This window comes from Delphinapterus leucas, chromosome 5 (assembly GCF_059928025.1).
Source record: "Delphinapterus leucas isolate spDelLeu-1000000601 "Yukka" chromosome 5, BTC_Dleu_Yukka2, whole genome shotgun sequence".
Classification (NCBI taxonomy): domain Eukaryota; kingdom Metazoa; phylum Chordata; class Mammalia; order Artiodactyla; family Monodontidae; genus Delphinapterus; species Delphinapterus leucas.
The window spans coordinates 66,628,413-66,641,029 of NC_143133.1; the positions used below are offsets into that span (position 1 = coordinate 66,628,413).

Here is a 12,617-nt window from a genome sequence, read left to right on the forward strand (position 1 = left end):
AGTTCGCCATGAGCCCCACCAAAGGGCCCGGGTAGGCTACAGTGTTGGGTCGCCTCAGGCCAAATAACCAACAGGGAGGGAACTCAGCCCCACCCATCAGCAGACAAGCAGATTAAAGTTCTACTGAACTCTGCCGACCAGAGCAACAGCCAGCTCTAACCACCACTAGTCCCTCCCAACAGGAAACTTGCACAAGCCTCTTAGATAGCCTCATCCACCAGAGGGCAGACAGCAGAAGCAAGGAGAACTACACTCCTACAGTCTGTAGAACAAAAACCACATTCACAGAAAGAGAGACAAAATGAAAAGGCCTCAGAGGGCTATGTACCAGATGAAGGAACAAGATAAAACCCCAGAAAAACAACTAAATGAAGTGGAGATAGGCAACCTTCCAGAAAAGGAAATCAGAATAACAATAGTGAAGATTATCCAAGACCTCAGAAAAAGAATGGAGGCAAAGATGGAGAAGATGCAAGAAAAGTTTATAAAGACCTAGAAAAATTAAAGAACAAACAAACAGAGATGAACAATACAATAGCTGAAATGAAAAATACACTACAAGGAATCAATAGCAGAATAACTGAGGCAGAAGAACGGATAAGTGACCTGGAAGACAGAATGGTGGAGTTCACTGCTGTGGAACAGAATAAAGAAAAAGAATGAAAAGAAATGAAGACAGCCTAAGAGACCTCTGGGACAACATTAAACGCAACAACATTCACATTATAGGGGTCCCAGAAGGAGAAGAGAGAGAGAAAGGACCAGAGAAAATATTTCAAGAGATTATAGTCGAAAACTTCCCTAACATGGGAAAGGAAATAGCTACCCAAGTCCAGGAAGCGCAGAGAGTCCCATACAGGATAAACCCAAGGAGAAACATGCTGAGACACACAGTAATCAAATTGGCAAAAAATAAAGACAAAGAAAAATTATTGAAAGCAACAAGGGAAAAAAGACAAATATCATACAAAGGAACTCCCATAAGGTTAACAGCTGATTTCTCAGCAGAAATTCTACAAGCCAGAAAGGAGTGGCATGACATATTTAAAGTGATGAAAGGGAAGAACCTACAACCAAGAGTACTCTACCCGGCAAGGATCTCATTCAGATTTGAAGGAGAAATGAAAAGGTTTACAGACAAGCAAAAGCTAAGAGAATTCAGCACCACCAAACCAGCTCTACAACAAATGCTAAAGGAACTTCTCTAAGTGGGACACACAAGAGAAGTGAAGGACCTACAAAAACAAACCTAAAACAATCAAGAAAATAGTAACAGGAACATACATATCGATAATTACCTTAGACGTGAATGGACTAAATGCTCCAAACAAAAGACACAGGCTCGCTGAATGGATAAAAACAAGACCCATATATATGCTGTCTACAAGAGACCCACTTCAGACCTAGGGACACATACAGACTGAAAGTGATGGTATGGAAAAAGATATTCCATGCAAATGGAAATCAAAAGAAAGCTGGAGGAGCAATACTTATATCAGATAAAATAGACTTTAAAATAAAGAATGTTACAAGAGACAAGGAAGGACACTACATAATGATCAAGGGATCAATCCAAGAAGAAGATATAACAATTATAAATATATGTGCACCCAACATAGGAGCACCTCAATACAAAAGGCAATTGCTAACAGCTATAAAAGAGGAAACTGACAGGAACACAATAATAGTGGGGGACTTTAACACCTCACTTACACCAATGGACAGATCATCCAAAACGAAAATACATAAGGAAACAGAAGCTTTAAACGAGACAACAGACCAGATAGATTTAATTGATATTTATAGGACATTCCATCCAAAAACAGCAGATTACACTTTCTTCTCAAGTGTGCATGGAACATTCTCCAGGATTGATCACACCTTGGGTCACAAATCAAGCCTCAGCAAATTTAAATCATATCAAGCATCTTTTCTGATCACAACGCTATGAGATTAGAAATCAGTTACAGGGAAAAAAACGTAAAAACGCAAACACATGGAGGCTAAAGAATACATTACTAAATAACCAAGAGATCACTGAAGAAATCAAAGAGGAAATCAAAAAATACCTAGAGACAAATGATAATGAAAACATGATGATCCAAAACCTAAGGGATGCAGCAAAAGCAGTTCTAAGGGGGAAGTTTGCAGCAATACAATCCTACCTCAAGAAACAACATCTCAAATAAACAACCTAATCTTACACCTAAAAGAACTAGAGAAAGAAGAGCAAACAAAACCCAAAGTTAGTAGAAGAAAAGAAATCATAAGGATCAGAGCAGAAATAAGTGAAACAGAAACAAAGAAAACAATAGCAAAGATCAATAAAACTAAAAGCTGGTTCTTTGAGAAGATAAACAAAATTGATAAACCATTAATGAGACTCATCAGGAAAAAGAGAGGACTCAAATCATTAAAATTAGAAATGAAAAAGGGGAAGTTACAACAGACACCGCAGCAATACAAAGCATCCTAAGAAACTACTAAAAGCAACTCTATGGCAATAAAATGGACAACCAGGAAGAAATGGACGAATTCTTAGAAAGGTATAACCTTCCAAGACTGAACCAGGAAGAAATAGAAAATATGAACAGACCAATCACAAGTAATGAAATTGAAACTGGGATTAAAAATCTTCCAACAAACAAAAAGTCCAGGACCAGAGGGCTTCACAGGTGAATTCTCTCAAACATTTAGAGAAGAGCTAAAACCCATCCTTCTCAAATTCTTCCAAAAATTGCAGAGGAAGGAACACTCCCAAACTCATTCTATGAGGCCACCATCACCCTGATACCAAAACCAGACAAAGATACTACAAAAAAAGAAAATTACAGACCAATATCACTCATGAATATAGATGCAAAAATCCTCAACAAAATACTAGCAAACAGAATCCAACAACACATTAAAAGGATCATACACCATGATCGAGTGGGATTTATCTCAGGAATGCAAGGATTCTTCAATATATGCAAATCAATCAATGTGATTCACCATATTAAAAAACTGAAGAAGAAAAACCATATGATCATCTCAATAGATGCAGAAAAAGCTTTTGACAAAATTCAACACCCATTTATGATAAAAACTCTCCAGAAAGTGGGCATAGAGGGAACCTACCTCAAAATAATAAAGGCCATATATGACAAACCCACAGCAAACATCATTCTCAATGGTGAAAAACTGAAAGCATTTCCTCTAAGATTAGGAACAAGACAAGGATGTCCACTCTCACCACTATTATTCAACATAGTTTTGGAAGTCCTAGTCATGGCAATCAGAGAACAAAACGAAATAAAAGGAATACAAGTTGGAAAAGAAGAAGTAAAACTGTCACTGTTAGCAGATGATGTGATACTACACCTAGAGAATCCTAAAGATGCCACCAGAAAACTACTAGAGCTAATCAATGAATTTGGTAAAGTTGCAGTATACAAAATTAATGCAGAGAAATCTCTTTCATTCCTATATACTAATGATGAAAAATCTGAAAGTGAAATTAAGGAAACACTCCCATTTACCATTGCAACAAAAAGAATAAAATACCTAGGAATAAACCTACCTAAGGAGACAAAAGACCTGTATGCCAAAAACTATGACACTGATGAAAGAAATTAAAGATGATACAAATAGATGGAGAGATGTACCATGTTCTTGGATTGGAAGAATCAAGATTGTGAAAATGACTATACTACTCAAGGCAATCTACAAATTCAATGCAATCCCTAACAAATTACCAATGGTATTTTTTACAGATCTACAACAAAAAATCTTGAAATTTGTATGGAGATACAAAAGACCCCGAAGAGCCAAAGCAGTCTTGAGGGGAAAAAACGGAGCTGGAGGAATCAGACTCCCTGACTTCAGACTATACTACAGAGCTACAGTAATCAAGGCAATATGGTACTGGCACAAAAACAGAGATATAGATCAATGGAACAGGATAGAAAGCCCAGAAATAAACCCACGCACCTATGGTCAACTAATCTATGACAAAGGAGGCAAGGATATACAATGGAGAAAAGACAGTCTATTCAGTAAGTGGTGCTGGGAGAACTGGACAGCTACATGTAAAAGAATGAAATTAGAACACTCCTTAACACCATACACAAAAATAAACTCAAAATGGATTAGAGACCTAAATATAAGACTGGACACTATAAAGCTCTTAGAGGAAAACATAGGAAGAACACTGTTTGACATAAATCACAGCAAGATATTTTTTGACCCACCTCCTAGAGTAATGGAAGTGAAAACAAAAATAAGCAAATGGGACCTAATGAAACTTAAAAGCTTTTAGAAAGCAAAGAAAACTACAATAAGAGGAACAGACAACCCTCAGGATTGGAGAAAATATTTGCAAACGAATCAACGGACAAAGGATTAATCTCCAAAATATATAAACAGCTCATGAAGCTCAATATTAAAAAAACAAACAACCCTATTCAAAAATGAGCAGAAGACCTAAATAGACATTTCTCCAAAGAAGACATACAGATGGCCAAGAAGCACATGAAATCTGCTCAACATCACTAATTATTAGAGAAATGCAAATCAAAACTACAATGACGTATCACCTCACACCAGTTAGAATGGACATCATCAGAAAATCTACAAATAACAAATGCTGGAGAGGGTGTGGAGAAAAGGGAACCCTCTTGCACTGTTGGTGGGAATGTAAATTGATACAGCCACTATGGAGAACAGTATGGAGGTTCCTTAAAAAACTAACAATAGAATTACCATATGACCCAGCAATCCCACTACTGGGCATATACCCAGAGAAAACCATAATTCAAAAAGACACATGCACCCCAATGTTCATTGCAGCACTATTTACAATAGCCAGGTCATGGAAGCAACCCAAATGCCCATCGACAGACGAATGGAATAAGAAGATGTGGTACATATATACAATGGAATATTACTCAGCCATAAAAAGGAACGAAATTGGGTCATTTGTAGAGGCGTGGATGTATCTAGAGACTGTCATAGAGACTGAAGTCAGAAAGAGAAAAACAAATATTGTATATTAACGCATATATATGGAGCCTAGAAAAATGGTATGGCTGAACTGGTTTGCAGTGCAGAAATTGAGACACAGATGTAGAGAACAAATGTATGGACACCAAGGGGGGAAAGTGGCAGGGGGAGGGGTGGTGGTGTGATGAATTGGGAGATTGGGATTGACATATATACAGCAATATGTATAAAATGGGTAACTAATAAGAACCTGCTGTATAAAAAAATAAAATAAAATTCAAAAATAAATAAATAAATAAAATCCCCCCCCCCAAAAAAAATGTTCTCTGCAAACTGCCCCCTTCGACAGTTATGATGACCAGATGAAGACCTCTGTGTTCACACCTGGGCAATGCCTTCAGTGAGAGATTGATGTACAGTGGTGGCGAAGGTAACCAAAGGAAGGATCCCCCCCACCGACTCTGCCCCAAAGCGGGTAAAACTTAGATGGTACCCTTGTTATTCCTTCCCATACGTGGTCTGCCCTTTGTTTTAAGGAGGGAGGCTGTGTCCCTCGGGATTTGTTTAGTAATTTAGAGGCCTTGGTTACGTAAGTCATTAAAATTCACTAGTAGCTTTTAATCCACTTGTCCTGCCTTCTAAGGTCTACTGAGAACCAAGCCAGCTCATGTGTCATCCCCTCACGGAACGCAGTGGAGGACAGTGAGACCATGTATCCATTAACAGTTCTCATGGAGTATTCCCTGAAGGTCAGGTGAGCCTTCTTTGTCCTGAAGTCATGCAAAAGGTGAAGAGTGCCAACAGAAAGAAACAGATCTTAATCAGGCTCTTGACCATCTCTCGCAGCTTTTCTTAGCACAAGAGATGCACAAAGAAGGCACAGGATACTCCCACATTTAATGGAAATGGACTTCAAGGGGTCTGGGTGACTGCTTCTGGGATCCCCTCAGGGACCCATCCTCCCTGGGTTAGTACTGAGATGGTCCAGAGTGAACTCTGATGCCCATCTTGGAACACGTTCAAACCCCTTATCAAGTATAGTCAAACGGACAGCATCTGGCAAAGAGCAAAGCCAAGAATAAAACGTGACTTTAAGTAGTTACTTACTCTCATTAGGCTTCAGTTTCCCAGTCTATAAAATTTTATAGAAATTTTATATGGAAGAGTTGCTATTAAATGGAAGAATTTATGCAAAGTACTTAACAAAATGACTAATATTTGTTCGGTACATAACAATCTATTATACCTAAATAGTTAATAGAAGTAAATAATGATAAATTAGTATGTGGAAGCTTATAGAAATGGGAGGCTGGCACGCTGCCTCCAAAGTAATGTCCAGGGTGGTCATTCCCTACCTTGTAATTGTTAATTCATCTGCTCCCCCTGTTACCCTGAGAGTTATCTGAATAGCACACCTCTGGCTCACAGTAAGCACTCAGTGTCTAATGAATGAACAAATGAGCGAAAACATATTTAACAATATATCAAGAACAGATCCTTCTCTTAGAAGTAGACACAGGTTATCCAAGCCTGTAAGACTGACGCATAAATCCAAAATGACAGATAGTAAGTTTATTACTAGAGAAATAACTGCCACAGGAACTAGAGTAACTGAGGTCCCATAATTAATTGAATTCTCCCCTGGTGGCCTATGTAGAAAGTCCAGAGACCAAGTGACGGTGTCTGGTGAGCACTGAGGTAACCCACTGGTCGTTAGATGATATGAGTCTAACGGCATCGGGCCAGCACAGCCCAATTCCACAACAGGGGTTGAGGCACTGTCAGACCCAAAAATCCAAAGTCTGTTGGAATACCCTGGCAATGGGGCCATGATACCAGATCTGTCCACCAACACTTCTCTTCCCCTCCACAGAGCTGAGAAGAGTGCTGCCAATGTTGACCTCCCGGGCTCACCCTTTTCCAGAACATTTCCATCTCGAAATTCAAACTGACATTTTATCTGCCAGTGGGATTACAATCAAAACCTGCAGGCCTAGGAACAAATTTGCCCCTCATGCAGGTGGCTCTGGTCCTATCATGTGTTGACCTTACACAGAAGTAAAAAGGTAAACTCATTTTCCCCCTTTCCAAGTTCTTGGGGGCATCTCAACATTGCCCCCAAGTACAGACACAAAAGCTCATGATGATCATGCTACCAGATACACAGTCCTTCCCCACGGTTTGGATTCTCCAGGAGAATCACTCAGGCATTCACCCCAGTGTCCTCAGTGCTCAGTCACGTATTTGACATCCACTAAAGAATCATTACTCTTCTGACACTAACAGTTCTACAGAGGAAACCTCTGCAGCCACCTTCACACACCCATTCCTGTAAGGAGTAGAAATGAGCAAGGGCTCAACAGTGCCTTCTGAAATACCTTAGCTTCTTTTGATGTTATACTCTCCAAGTTCTATAATGTCTTTTTTAAAATAAATTTATTTATTTAATTTATTTATTTTTGGCTGCATTGGGTCTTTGCTGCTGTGCACGGGCTTTCTCTAGTTGCAGTGAGCAGGGGCTACTCCTTGTTGCGGTGCGCGGGCTTCTCATTGAGGTGGTTTCTCGTTGCGGAGCACGGGCTTCAGTAGTTGTGGCATGTGGACTACAGTAGTTGTGGCTTGCAGGCTCTAGAGCGCAGGCTTGGTAGTTGTGGCGCACGGGCTTAGTTGCTCCGTGGGGCTTAGTTGCTCCGCGGCATGTGGGATCTTCCCAGACCAGGAATCGAACCTATGTCGCCTGCATTGGCAGGCGGACTCTCAACCACTGCACCACCAGGGAAGTCCCTATAAGGTCTTTTTTTTTTTTTTTTTTTTAGTTTTACCTGTTTCTTTTTACCATTTTTTAAAAATTTTATTTTATATTGGAGCATAGTTGATTAAGAATGTTGTTAGTTTCAGCTGTACAGCAAAATGATTCATTATACATATACATGTATCTATTCTTTTTCAAATTCTTTTCCCATTTAAGACCAGCCAGAATCAAACCAGTCTCCCAAAATAAACTACTCTGGACTAGCTTTTATTGAAATAAATAAGGAAAAGGCCAAATAGTATAGACAATGATTCTGTAATTCAGAATTGCAGGTATACTGAAAATTCTGTATCTTGTGTTTGTAATATCCCACTTGATTATTATTTCCCCCAGCAGAAAAGCAGCTGTTTTCTGAATTGTGGTTTATTTTAATTAATGATGAAATTACTTAGTATTTCCTAAGCACACACCAACCTGGGGATTTTACCAGAACAAATTCTGCATTCTTGGTTATAAAATGACCAAATGCTACTTCTAGACTTCTGAAGGATCAGTGATTTCAGTATAGGGAGATAAAGAGTCACACATCGCTTTTAGCTACTGAATGTACTACAAGATATTACTTTGTATTACTAAATAAGGATATAGAAGCACCATCCTCCTGCTGTCCATTTCAACTTACAACAATAATTTTCACTATCAAGAAAGCATAAGATGCTGATGGGACAGCACCTCAGTCATGGCCCTGAAGTGAACACTTGGTTCATCCTCCCCTCATACCATCTGATTATTAAACCCACTTAGTGGTTGTGAGGCGAGCTCTGGTTCTTCCACTAATTACTTATGTGATGCTGTGCACATAATCCCTGGGAGTCATTCCCTTCCCTTGTAAAATGGGAAAGGTAGGCGAATACGTAATCTGAAATTCTCTTTCAGCTTTAAAATCCTGTGAAATTAGTATCCGCTGGGCACCTGGAAGAAAACAGTCAATACCTTATTTGCTCAGAAGAACAGGGAAATTAAAAAAAAAATTTCCTTACTTGAGCCAGATGTTTCAGAGTAACAGCTGCTTTACATAATCAGCAGCCAGAACACAGGCAAAAAGTCAAATGGTGCTTTGTGCTCATGGCTGAATCTCCATATGTGAAAAGATAAGTAGTGACTATAATCTGTTGCCAGCAACCACCTGGCACCCACCCACTGACCAGTGTCTACTGGGTTACCGAGTATGTTGACACCTAGTTTTCCTTTCTTCCTCTGTCCAGGTTCACAGTCACGTGCTTAAATGCACACAGTATAATGCAGTAGAGAAGAAAAATGCTCAATAGTTAAGGCGAAAGGCTTTGCGCCCTCTCCTACAATTATAGCAGAAGCATCATCTCAGAAATTTTCCATTTCTTGTCATAATTTATCACGACCCAATCAGTAAGACCTGTTGTTCATTAGCTCATTCATTTGCTCATTCATTCATTCAACATATTTAAGTGCCTACTATGTGCCAGGCTTTTTTTTTTTTTTTAAAGCTGCAGAAACAGCTTAAAATAAGATAAGGTTCCCTTCTCTCAGGAACTTATTTTCCAGAAGAAAGCAAGATAATTACAGGTCATGGTGAGTATGATGACGTAAAACAGGTGATTGATAAAATGATTGGCAGAATTCTCTGTGCCTCAGTTTCAGCATGTATATAATGGAGTTGATAATAATATCTACCTCAAAGGGGGCTTGTGAAAGACCTGGTAGTTAATACATGTAGAGAGCAATGCCTGGCATTCAGTAAGAGCTCAGTAAACGTCAGCTGTCCTCATTGTTGTTGCTGTTATCATTACTGCTATTGTAGCTTTCTATTGAGTGGTAAGAGAGGTACTGAGAAGCTGAGCTGAGCCCTCAATGAGAAAAGATAAAGGACAGTGTAAACACAACCGGGGAACAGCAGGAGCAAAGCCAAGGTGGCAGGAATGAGCTTGGCATTTCCAGGAACATGAAGACCCGTGACAGTGAACAGGGGGCGCCATCAAACAAGAAGGGGCACGGCCAGATTGGGAGAAACAAAAAGAAACCTGAATTTATATCCTTCATGTGGTAGGAATCCACGGAAAACTTTTAGGCAGGAAGATCATTTTGAGGCTACTGTGACAATTCAGGTAAAAGACAACGGGGCCTGGGTGAGAGAGTGGCTACAGAGATGAAGTAGATGATACAGGATATTTTTTTGGAGGTGGAGCTGGTCTGACCCTCATAGCCTCTCCATGTCTCTCATCATTTCATCCTGTATGATGCCACATATACCCACTGTCTGATGCTACTCCAACCAAAGCCCAAGACTTGAAAGAAATCTAGGCCTTTAAATATAACAAATGATTAATGACTTCACAGAATTCTCTTTACAACCAAACAACCCTAGCCTTAGATATCACACAGCTTTTTCTCATTATAACATGGTAATCAATAATATTGAAAACACAGGGTCTAATCAAGGAAGGCACTACAGAACCGTGACTGGTGGTACAGACCATGGAGTGAGAGAGAGACAGTTTAGGTCCCTTAGTTGTGAGGTATGGTTACCTTAGACAGATTACTTAACTCTGGCTGCCTACCTTCTTTCACAGGACTGTGTACAGACTAAATGAGATAGAGCATGTGTAAAAAGCACTCAGGACACTGCCTGGCTCTTCATGCACACACAAACATTCTAGCTACTATTTTTATTGCTGAAATCAAAGAGGTAGACTGTGGGGAGAAGGAACATGTTTTGTAGTCAGATCTGTGTTCAAATTCAGATTATGTCACTTCTACATAACACTGGGCAAATTGTTTTATGTCTGAGCCTCAGCTTCTTCACGTAAAATAGGGTTCATAGGAGGATTAAATGATTACGTTAGCAATGTAGTACAATACTATCACTCAAACGGTTCCTGTCACCCTATCCTCTATCCAGAGATTATATAAAGTTAATCTTTCCTTCAAAACACTTTAGATGGGTAAAACAAAAGTCTTAGGGACATACTGAGGTAGGTACTAACATTTAAAAAAAATTTGCATAATATTTAAAGTTGTGACCAGTGAATAAATCTAGACAGTAAAATAAATTTTACCCTACAATTTTATAAATTAATATTTAGCAAGTACATGTTTTCCTAAAATTGTCATCTGTATGGGGTTATGTAACAGAAGCAGGGGTGGGTAGGTAGGAGGGAGAAGAGAACAAGACACAAAATCATTCTGTTGCATGGTAATATGGTTTTGAACCATTATGCTTTTGCAGACTCGACTTTATCATGATTATAAGTAAGGCTGTAATTGGAATCATAATATCTACATTATATCCTAAACATATTCAGGAGAATCCAACTATATATCCTTTTACTCAACGGCTTCTAATATTAGACACTAAAGAGACCATATTAATTGCTCGCATTTCTTGAGCTAGAATGAAGTCTTTAGACAACAGTCTAATAAAAGAATATTAACTGGAAAACTAGCCAGAGACTTCAGGGGCACAACTGCAGAACTTAGGTGTGATTAAAGTTAGGTGCTAGTTAGTAGGAAATTATGAGCATTACCCATGATCTTTTCCAAGGTTTAACAGGTTTTAATTTTGTTCCCTGCGAAAAATAATAATAAATTAAAAGTCGTCAATTTATATATATATATTTTTTGGTTCAAGTTTCTGGAGCAAAACAATCTTTGGCTGAATAATTTAGACATTTGTATTTTATTTATTTTGCTTTTAGTGGTTACCATATATATTGTTTATTTAATTAGAAATACAGAAGCAGTTACTAGAGCTACAAAAGAGATTTGAAATCCCATGTTCTGCATTGCTGGAGCAGAACGGTCATTTCAAACGTTCAATTGTGAGCCTGACAGCAGCTGTTCAGACAGAGAGGGAACAAAAGGAAGGAACCACCACTCTGGAAACAATGAACTCGGTCCTTTAAAGGTTAAGACTTACATACTACAGTTTCAAATATGGCACTGAAGAAATAAACACCTTTAAAAGCACGGAAATTAAATAGAAACTATTCAGCAATGCATCTCAAATTTCTAGACCATGACTGCAATAGCCAGAGGGGAAATGAAGTTTTCAAATGCATCAATACACCTTCCCTGTACCGAATATTGATTCAGGCTCTACGCAGTGAACATCTGTTGTTCATTCCAGCTCAGCGTCTGCCTCTCCTGAAAAGAGTCTTTGGTTTCCCTTGGAGAACTCCCCTCCCCCAACTGTAGGCAGTCTTGAGGGACTGGTCCATAAAAATACCATTCCCCCCTTTTTTTTTTGCGGTACGCGGGCCCCTCACTGTTGTGGCCTCTCCCGTTGCGGAGCACAGGCTCCGGACGCGCAGGCTCAGCGGCCACGGTTCACGGGCCCAGCCGCTCCGCGGCACGTGGGATCTTCCCGGACCGGGGCACGAACCCGTCTCCCCTGCATCGGCAGGCGGACTCTCAACCACCGCACCACCAGGGAAGCCCCCATTCCCCTTTTTGACTTAAAGGTGGGCACATGAGCCATGCTAAGCTAATCACAGACAACTTACAGCCTAGACATATGAAAAGGCTAATAAGCATAGATAAGACAGATTCTGTGGCATCCGAAAGTAACTGTCCATTAGTCCAGCTGCCTTGCATGCTCCTTGACCTTCCTGTAAAAGCTTTTCATTTGATTCTGGACACTACTCTACCTACTCATAAAGATTATGCTCAGCTTCCATAGTGTGGAATTTAAGCAGAGGCATTTCAGTCCTCTGCTGAAAGCCAAGTCCTGTCCCACCGCGCATCTAATTAACGTAGGTAGGCATTGACACTGGACCCGGACCGGGCCTTTCTTCTTCTTCAAGGAGCCGAATCCTGTTCTCTGTCCCCCAGTCACTAGCTGGCTTTT

The 12,617-nt window shown here is 39.7% G+C and overlaps 1 protein-coding gene across 13 annotated transcripts in view; it reads right to left on the bottom strand.

Moving 5' to 3' along the window:
* The window catches only part of ATP8A1 (ATPase phospholipid transporting 8A1), a 241,088-nt gene that overhangs the window by 207,456 nt on the left and 21,015 nt on the right, over positions 1-12,617 (bottom strand). The window lies entirely within an intron of this gene.